The sequence below is a fragment of the Pinus tabuliformis genome, chromosome 8 (assembly GCF_031772625.1).
Source record: "Pinus tabuliformis cultivar Carrire ecotype Pingquan chromosome 8, CPIR1, whole genome shotgun sequence".
Classification (NCBI taxonomy): domain Eukaryota; kingdom Viridiplantae; phylum Streptophyta; class Pinopsida; order Pinales; family Pinaceae; genus Pinus; species Pinus tabuliformis.
In genome coordinates, this window is record NC_142294.1 from 1,502,125,115 (window position 1) to 1,502,135,709 (window position 10,595).

A 10,595-nucleotide genomic window follows, 5' to 3' on the forward strand; every position below is an offset into this window, starting at 1 on the left:
TTTGCATTTTCTCCCCGTGCTCTTTACTCGTCATGGAGAAAACATCACATTTTTACGTTCTGCATACCACGTATCGATGAAACCTAAAAATATCGTCATTGCATACGAGTATATCAAGCTCAATCCTTCCATAGAACCCTTTACATGACAGAACCCATTAACAGTGATTGTATCTGTAAATTATTAAATACAAAATGGAACAGTTAAAAGTTTATGTGCGAGTGATGTTTTGGTTTTCACAAAAGTAAAACAATAACATTCACCAGTAAGCCAATGGAATTTCTGTGGCATGCTCTAAGAGCTTATTGGGATGAAATGAATTACATTGACTTCAATAGTTCTGGCACTGAAATCTCTACGTACAATAAAGATTGACGAGCCAATGAAGCATAGTGTTTGAGTTGGATGCAATTTTAGTGGGGGTTTTGACCTACATAATTGCAAGGGGCATTCTAATTGCAGGTCATCAAGGTATCACCGTCGTTGCAAATGACCCTGGCCCAGCCCACTGTTCGAGAATTCTTCCACACAATTTGAGTGTAGTGCCCGCATTCCTTTCACCCATTGCACGAATGAGTATGATAGTTGAAGTAACGGTCTTCCCCGATCCACGCAGCCATTGCCTCCTTGGGTCGCCAACCACTTTCACTTTCCTCGAAAATATTTTCCCCAAATGGCCCATTCGAATGCTCCAAAGTGCAGTTCGTTTTTGACAGGATATGCCTGGCATAGCTGGTCACATTGACATTTCACACAAGGGAACTATCTCCAACTTGGGTCTTTGTTGGAAATATTAATCTCAACCACTGCATTAAACACATTGATAAACACCATGCTTGGAAGGACAAAAGTCTGACCAGAATTTCAACATGCAACAGAGAGTTTAAGGCACTTCATGAATTTCGATAAATATGTATGGGCAAAAATTCACTTCGGGAGTCTTACCCACACTCCACAACACTTGCAAGTTAAGAAAACCATTTATTATGTAAAATTGCCCATCCACCATTTATTATGTAAAATTGCCCATCCTGTGTTGATTGACTATGTCATGTATTAATGTCAAATTTGTATGTTAAGATAAATATGAAAATAAAAAGTCATTTGTATGGTTGAGCAAGTAGACAAAAGTCCAGTTGTAAGTCTTAGAGGTAGTGAGGAGAAAATTGTGGAAGAAATATTGATGGGCAAGTGAAAACAAGTTTTACCGAGTTTTACAGTCTGCAACCCTAGTGAAGGGTAAATCACACTAAGTCTTTTGTGTTTTTACTTACTTTCATGTCTAGCTTTACCGCAACTATTTTTGTTTTTACTCTCTTTTCCGTGAATAAACTATGTGTTTCCACAACTATTTTTGTTTTTACTTAGTTTCCGTGAATAAACTATGTGTTTTAATTAAGCCTCTCTCCACTTGCGATTTGCTTGCCGCAACCGATTTATGAGCCAGACTCCTCTCCTCGATTAATGAGCCACTCAAATTTTTCCAACATGGTAGAGTGGGAGTGGGTTAAACCTTGTTAGTATAAAAACAAGTGGTTTTACTATCAATTAATTTTTTTTGTCTTGAGGGCAGATTGTTTTTTCCTTTGGAGAGTATTTATCAGTAGGTAGAAAGTTTTTTTTACACTCAGAAATGGAGACATCAAACACAAGCTTGACTAATCCTCAGATAGCTCAGTTTAATGGCAAAAATTATGATTATTGGGCTATTACAATGAAAACCCTATTTTCTTCTCAAGACATTTGGGATTTGGTGGATAATGGTTTTCAAGAAATAGCATATGCATCAGTATACAATGCCTTGTCTCAAGCAGAAAAGGATTTGTTGAGGGACAACAGGAAGAAGGATGCAAAAGCCCTCTTCTACATTAAAAGTATTTTCCCAAGGGTTGCAGCAACAACAAAGTCCAAACAAGCATGGGACAACCTCCAAACAACCTACCAAGGCATGGAAAAAGTGAAGACAACAAAGCTACAAATTCTAAGGAGTGACTTTGAGACACTTTGTATGAAAGAGTGAGAATGCAGACTCATTTTTTACACATGAAATTGGACTAGTTACTCAAATCAGGTCTCATGGTGAGACATTTGAGGAAAGGAGAATAGTTGAGAAAGTTTTGGGAAGTCTGCGAGCGAGGTTTGATGCCATTGTTGTCACCATATAAGAGAAAAAGGATCTCTCATAGTTCTCAGTGGATGAGCTTCATGCATCACTGATTTCTCATGAACATACACTGAATAGAGCAACACGCTTCTCATTGGAGCATGCCTTCAAGACACAATTTTCATTTGGTCAAGGTAGAGGCAGAGGAAGATCATATGCTAGAGGAAGAGGAAGAATCCCACACAGAGGTGGAAGAAGCAGCCCTTGAAGCTCAAGTGGAAGGGGCATCAATCAAAATCCAAGTCAAGGCCCAAGCCAAAATCAAGCACAAGGTCAGAAGTATGATAAATCTCAAGTCCAATGTCATTACTGTAAGAAGTATGGTCATTATGCAAATGAATGTAGAAAGAAGAAATATGACATTAGTAAAAAACCAAGTGTAAATTTCACAAAGGAAAATCAAAACCATGATAGAATGTTTTTAGCTTGTAATGTAACACAAGAAAAACAAAGTGATGTATGGTATATAGATTCAGGGTGTAGCAACCACATGTCAAGGAACATAGAAATGTTTTCCAATCTAGATGAAAGTGTGAAATCTGAAGTGACATTAGGGACTAATAGCAAAGTCTCTATCATGGACAAATGAAGAGTTAATATCCTAACAAAGAAGGGGGAGAAGAAGTACATCTCAGATGTTTACTTCGTCCCTGGTTTGAGACATAAACTCATAAGCATTTGACAACTCATGCAAAAAGGATACAATATCTTTTTAAAAAATGATGAGTGCACAATTTTGGATAGACCCCCAAGCAGACAGTTGATTGCAAAGGTTCAAATGACAAACAATAGAATATTTCCACTAAAAATAAGGTTAGATTTGAAGGAAGAAGGTGCACAAGCACAAATGTCAATGAATTCACAAGAGGATGGAAGAAAAGTTGCACTTGTTACACAAGTGAACTATAAAGCAGAGGTCAAAGATGAAAATTGGTTATGGCATTTGAGATTTGGACATCTCAACTTTGGAGGTTTGAATTTGCTGCATAGGAAAGGCATGGTGAAGGGGTTGCCGCTCATAGAAAAACTGGACAACCTATGTGAAGGATACATTTTGGGTAAGCAACATAGAGAGACATTTCCAGTAGGAAAGTCAATAAGAGCAAAGGCACCTTTGGAGATTGTCCATTCAGAGTTATGTGGACCAATGTAGACACCATCAATTGGTGGCATCCACTATTTATTGACCTTCATAGATGACTACAAAAGGAATACATGGGTCTATCTCCTAAAACAGAAAAGTGAAGTGTTTGAGCGCTTCCGTCAATACAAAGCTCTTGTTGAGAAGCAAAGCGAAAACTACATCAAAGTCCTTAGGACTGACAGAGGTGACAAATACATCTCAAATGAATTCCTTCGATTTTGCAGGGAGCATGGAATTCACAAGCAATTTACAATAAGGAATACACCTCAGCAAAATGGTGTCGTAGAAAGGAAGCATAAGAAAATTATCGAAATGACAAGGAGTATGTTGAAGGCAAAGCATTTCCCAAATGATTATTGGGCTGAAGTTGTCGCTTGTGCAATGTATATCATTAATAGGTGTCCAACCAAAAGTGTCAAGGATGTGGATCTTGAAGAGGCGTGGAGTGGAAGAAAGCATAACATCACTCACATGAGAGTCTTTGGATGTGTGGCTTATGCACATGTCTCAAATGTGTTGAGGAAGAAGTTGGACAACAAGGGGGAGAAATGCATATTTGTTGGATACAGTGATGAATCCAAGGCATACAAGCTCTATAATCCATCAACCAAGAAGGTCATAATCAACAGAGATGTGTATTTCATAGAAGAGGAAGCATGGGATGGAAATTTAGAGAAGACATTCAATGTGAAAGAATGTAAACCACGAGGACAAAGAGGAATTGACAACATCAAGCAATTCATCAACAATGACTCCCTCTACTCCTATTCAAGCGCAACAAAGAAAGCAACAAGTAACACCATCAACAAATAATAGGACAACACCACGCTGCTTTCCTCATCGTTGCTTTCAAAGAAGTCATGAAAAGTGAATTTGAAATGACTGACTCGGGGTTGTTAAGATATTTTTTGGGCATAGAAGTGAAGCAAATAGAAAATGGCATTTTTATTTCTCAATAAAAGTATGTAGTAGACATTTTGTAGAGGTTTAACATGCAGAATAGCAAGCCCACACCAACTCCAACTTCCATGGGGTTGAAGTTGAGCAAAGAGGATTGCAACAGGAATGTCAATCCGACATTATACAAAGGCATGATAGGCAGCTTGATGTATTTGACTGCCACTAGGCCAGATATAATGTATGCAGTGAGTTTGGTGTCGAGGTTCATGGAGACACCCAAGGAGATGCATTGGCAAGCAACCAAAAGAATTATAAGGTATGTCAATGGGACAAAACAATATGGTATTTTGTACACTGCAACAAATGATTTCAGGCTGGTTGGTTACATTGACAATGATTGGGTAGGAAGTGTCGATGACAAAAAAAACACGTCAAGATATGTTTTTCATTTGGGTTTCAGAGCCATCTCATGGGCCTCCAAGAAGCAACCAATAGTGTCACTGTCAACAACAAAAGCTGAATATGTCATTGTAATAGTAGCAACATATCAGGTAGTTTGGATGAGAAGGATGTCGAGGGATCTTCGCCACGACCAAGAGGGAACGACAACTATTTTCTATGACAACACTTCTGCAATTGCATTGTCAAAGACCTCTATCTTTCACAAGAGGACCAAGCACATTGATGCTAGATATCATTTTATTAGAGAGATGATTAACAATGGTGAAATTGTGTTGCAACACCACAGGTCACAGGAACAATTTGATAATATTTTCACAAAGCCATTAGCACATGAAAGTTTTGTTTATCTCAGAGACTGTTTGGGAATCCTCAATGGTGTCAATTGTGATTAAGGGGAGTGTTGGAAATATTAATCCCAACCACTACCTTAAACACACTAACAAACACCATGCTTTCCCAGTCAACTATTGCAGGCTTGCGATTTTGTTTACAGGTAGAAGGACTAAAGTCTAAGCAGAAGTACAATGCTGACCATTCCGAAACACAGCAGAGAGATTAAGGCACTTAATGAATTTTGGTAAATACTTATGGGAAAACTTTCACTCCGCGACTGTTACCCACACCACAACACCTGCAAGTTCAGAAAACCATTTATTATGTAAAATTGTCCATCTTGTGTCTTAATGATTGGCTCTGTCATGTATTAATGTCAAATTTGTATGTTGAGATAAATATGAAAGTAAAAAGTCATTTCTATGGTTGAGAAAGTAGAGAGGAGTCGAGTGTGTAAGTCTGAGAGCTAGTGAGGATAAAATTGTGGAGGAAATATTGGTGGGTGAGTAAAAAAAGGTTTTACAGAGTTTTACAGATAGTTACTCTACAACCCCAGTGAAGCGTAAATCACAGTAAGTCTTTTGTGTTTATACTTGAAGAAACAACCTCCAATTTGTTATGCGAATGTATTCGCATATGCTTTATAATATAATCCAAAGTTTCGTTTGTTACGATATGCCTTTAAACATTCACATCTAGCTTTACCGCACGTATTTTTGTTTTTACTCTGTTTTCCCATGAATAAACTCTGTGTTTTAATTAAGCTTCTGTCCAGCTGCGATTTGCTTTCCATAACTAGAGAATTGAGTTGCCGCAACTGATTTCTGAGCGAGGCTCCTCTCCTTTGCCCCTATAAAAATTTTCCAACACTCTTGCCTCGTTTTGGGTTACAAGTAATTGGAACACTAAATCCTCATTGTCACCTCTTGCACTTACAGTAGAAGATAGTGAACCCAGACCTAACAATGGATAAACCAACAAAAGGATCAAATACAACCATATAATATGATATACTATCAAGTTCTCCATGGTCTTCCTTCCCACTTTAACTCTCTAAGCTCTCTGATGGCCTTATCACTACTATGAGGGAAGGTTGATGCATTTGGGCATGGGAGGGCTTCTGATTTATAAGATGAGAGGTGAAGACGAGTGGGGATGATTGGAGTGATTGCATGATGAATGATGTGGAAGTACTGTTCCTCCGAATGCGATTGAAGGTTTTGGTCGCAAAAACATATTGACTTCGAAACAACTTGGAGGGCCTACTTCTAACATGAAAAGTTTATTAGTTGAGAAAAGTAAAGGTAATCACAGTTGTGATATAAGTGGGTTTGATCAATTTAGAAAACTAAATGTAACAACCGTTATGAGATACTCTCATGACCTTCATTAAAGCCCTTTACTTTACATATTCTCAATATCTTGAATTACTTCAAGCTAGTGGGTAGATGAGAACTTTTTTTATTTTTTTATGGACAATATTAAAGAATGTGAGAAGGAATTTAGGAAGAAGATAGCTCATCCCACTAGATATATTATGTGCCTGGCTCAAAAGTGAAGAATCAATCACATGATCATTTTAAAGAAGGAAGTAAGAGAGGAAACTAAAAGAAGAATTTCAAATGAAAGGGGACATACACAATCAAGATGAGATGTCAGCTCGTGTTCAATGGGATAAGAATCGACATGAATAAAAATACGCATAATCACACTCGAGAAGATAAATACAAGTAGGAACAAAAGGAAGACAAAGGTAAAGCACCTAAATATTGGTTGTTGCTCATTGCAATATTGGCTTAGATAATGATTTTTCCAAAGCTTTATTTGATTCTTAGAGAGATGTTTGGTTACTTGACATTGGTATTATTTACTACATGATATTTTAGAAATATTTCTTTGAAGAACTAAATGACTATATAGAAGGTTCATTGTACTTTTAAATAGATCTAGTCTCAAACTTGTAGGAATTGGCACCATCATGCTTAAATTGCTCAAATTCCTATATTTTCCTTTGAATGATGTTCTTTATCTTCCTAAGTTAATGAGGAACTTGTTGTATCTTGTACACATTTAACAATAAGGTTAGTCCATTCACACATTTGATGAAACAATTGAAACAGGGAGATGTTTTGACAACATGGTCATCATGACATGACCGGAGGATGACAAATTGTTGAAGTTGAAAAGGTTATCTATGAAAGCATAAAATTCTATATATCTTTCTCAATAGGATGAAACCACATCACTTTATCACGAGGATGAAACCACATCACTTTCTTACTATGATGAAACCACATCATCTTCTAGTCTTTTCTGGCACGCAAAATTTGGACAAACCAACTATGATAGTCTTTATATGCTAAAGAACAATGGTGTTTCTAGTTTACTTACCATTCCAAGGAACTTGAGGCAATGTGGGGCTTGTATCCATGGGAAACAAAGGAAACAACCTTTTCATAATTCCACTTTCATAGCATGTAGAAAATTAGAAGTGATACATATCGATTTGTATTCCCTCATACCTATTCCATTTGCTTGTGATAATAAATATATCACAATGTTTATTCATGAATACTTTAGAACATGTTTGGTTTTTCTGTTAAAACATATGTCTCAAGCTTTTGAAACATTCGAAAAATTTCATGTATGGATTGAAAATGAAGCACAATCTAGAATTATCACTCTTTATATTAATAATGGATGCGAATATACCTCTAATGAGTTTGAAATCTATATAAAACATATTCACACACATTTAATCAAACATCAAACCATTGTTCCATATAACCCTAATAAAAATGGTGTAGTAGAAAGAATGAGCGAGACACTTTTTTTTGTAACTAATGGAATTGACAATTGGACTAGTTTGTATTTGCACAATTCAGAGTCAATTACACTGTACAACTATAACCTCTAGGTGCCTATGTACACCCCTTTTGCAGATATGGATAAATTGGAGGCATTTAAACGTCAAATATAATGGTACATAACACTTCATTATCACGACGGTCACAAGTTGAGCTCCCTCTCAGACACTGAATGGGACACTCTTGAATATAGTACAATGAGTGCTATTTTTCAAGCATGTGAATTTGATGTTGTAAGCCGATGCAATTCTATGTGCAATACATGTGAAAATAGGAGTCCATCTCATAATATTAGGAATTTAAGAATCCTTATGAAATTTGGTACAACCACATTCTTTTGGTGAGGCATCTCAGGGGTTTTAGTTCCACTTGCTATTTATTAGTTTCTATGGAGAAAAAGAAACAAACTTTGTCCAAGGAGTTGAAATTACATCTTCTTGAGGTACTCAAATACCACCAAGGCATATCATCTTTATGATGAGGTAAATAAAAAGTTCATCCTAGAGATGTGATTTTTCTTGAATCCACCAAGAACGGAAAAATTATTGAGTGATAGCTTGATCTTCTAGATATTTTCACTCATGTAAAGTCACATCATGAGTTTGATGATGGGATTACACATCATGAAGGGGTATTCCTATCTTGGATCAATCTCTATGATATCCTTTTGAAGTGACATCTCCCTCTCATGAAGAAGATTTGGCCACTTCATTAGAATTGGATGATGTGATTGAGAGGATTAAAAGGATGAACCTTGTTGGGAATGCAACACCATCTCAATAAGTGGAACATCCTACATGATATAAAAAAGGTTCACCAAAGTGGTTCATAAGGAAACTTGAAAGTGTTCATCTTAATGAGGTTGGAAACGCAGGGGATAGAAGTTCAACTAAATAAAATGGAGGTGTTGTAGATAATTTACATTCATGTGATTTTAATGAAATGTATGTTTTTTATGATTGTGAATTAAATTCATATAATAACTTTGAACCAACTTCCTTAAAGAAACTACTTCTCATGATGTGTGGAAAGAAGCCATCCAAAAGGAGTATGATGATGTCATCAAGAATGGGACATAGAAGCTGGTGGATTCTCTATTTGGAACAAAACCAATTGGTTATAAGTGTGTCTACCAAAAAAAGTATAAATTAAATGGCTCACTTGACGAGCAAAAAGTGAGGCTTATATCAAAAGGATTTGTACATAAAGAAGGCATAGACTATGCAAAGACTTTTGTTCCCAAGGCAAAATGGCCTACCATTTGTGCATTGTTGGTTTTGGTTACCCCCACAAAAAATGGGCTACTTATAATAGGTGGATGATTCATCAAATGGATGTGAACACAACCTTCTTGAATGAGCACTTGAAATAATATGCCTATATGTTTCAACTAGAAGCATTTGTTGTGAAGGGTCAAGAATTAAATGTACATAAGTTCATCAAGCATTTGTATATTTTGAAGAAAACAACCCATGCATGGTATGAAAAGTTAACTAAGCATCTTTTGAGGATTAATTTCAAGCATTTTAATCTTGATGATGCAACTTTGTTTGTTAAGAAAGTTGGCTTTGATAATAGGGAACAATGAAGCATATATTGCATACATAAAAAAAGAATTGAAGAAGGGTTTTGATATGACAAGCATGGGGACATTTTCACTACTAATTGGGTATAGAATTAACTCGAAATTCAAAGCATGTATTCATCTCCCAAAATAAGTACAATAGAGAATTATTGAACAATTTTGACATGGCTAATTGTAATCCTCTCTCTACTCTAGTGGAACAAAATCTAAAGCTAACATTAGAAAAAGGGAAATTTGAGGGTCAACTAAATATAGATAGTTTGTGGGGAGCCTTACCTACCTTACTACTACCAAACTAGACATTTCATTTGTAGTTGGGATTCTTTCCAAGATCATGTGAAATCCTTATGAAGAACATTGTGGTGCTACAAAGAGAGTTCTAAAGTACTTCAAAAGGAAATCAAGAATTTGGGCTCAAATACTCAAGGTGGAAGACTTCAATTTAGTCATACTTTAATAGCGGTAAGGAGAATGGATTTTCTACTTCAAAAGGAAATCAAGACTTTGGGCTCAAATACTTAAGGTGGAAGACTTGGAAATTAGTTGGACATAGAGATTCATACTTTAATGGGGGTAAGGAGAATGGATTGTCTACAAGATCCTCATTAGTCTTGGATCAACAAATCGGTCTTAGATATTACACAAGAATTTTGATGTAGATTTCACTATAGAGGTAGAATATGCGGTTGCGACAAAAACAACAAAGGACATTGTGTGGATCAGGAAGTTATTAGATGATTTGCAAGAGAAATAACTAAATACTATATCACTTTTGATTGACAACACTTTTACAATCAAGTTGGCTAATCATTTTAGATTCCATGATCGACCCAAGCACATCAACACAAAGTACCATTTAGTTCAACATCATATAGAGGGAAAGACTATTCAACTAATATCTTATTCCACAAGCCACCAATTGCACTTCTTCACCAAATCATTTTTTTTTTTTGAAAAATCAAGAAAAATAAATTTCAAACACCCATTCTGAAACTTACAAATACCCCCTTTATATTAAGAAAAAAATATCGCATACCTAATCATTAACATTATAACATTATAAATATTTAATATAAAATAAAATATAAATAAAAACAACTATAATCAAAACTATGATAAAAAAAAATTAAAAATCATTTT

At 35.9% G+C, this 10,595-nt stretch overlaps 1 pseudogene; it reads right to left on the reverse strand.

Annotated features, from left to right (window-relative positions):
- Nucleotides 1-413: 413 nt before the first annotated feature.
- Nucleotides 414-6,032, reverse strand: LOC149241542 (pathogenesis-related protein PR-1-like; annotated as a pseudogene).
- Nucleotides 6,033-10,595: the final 4,563 nt, after the last annotated feature.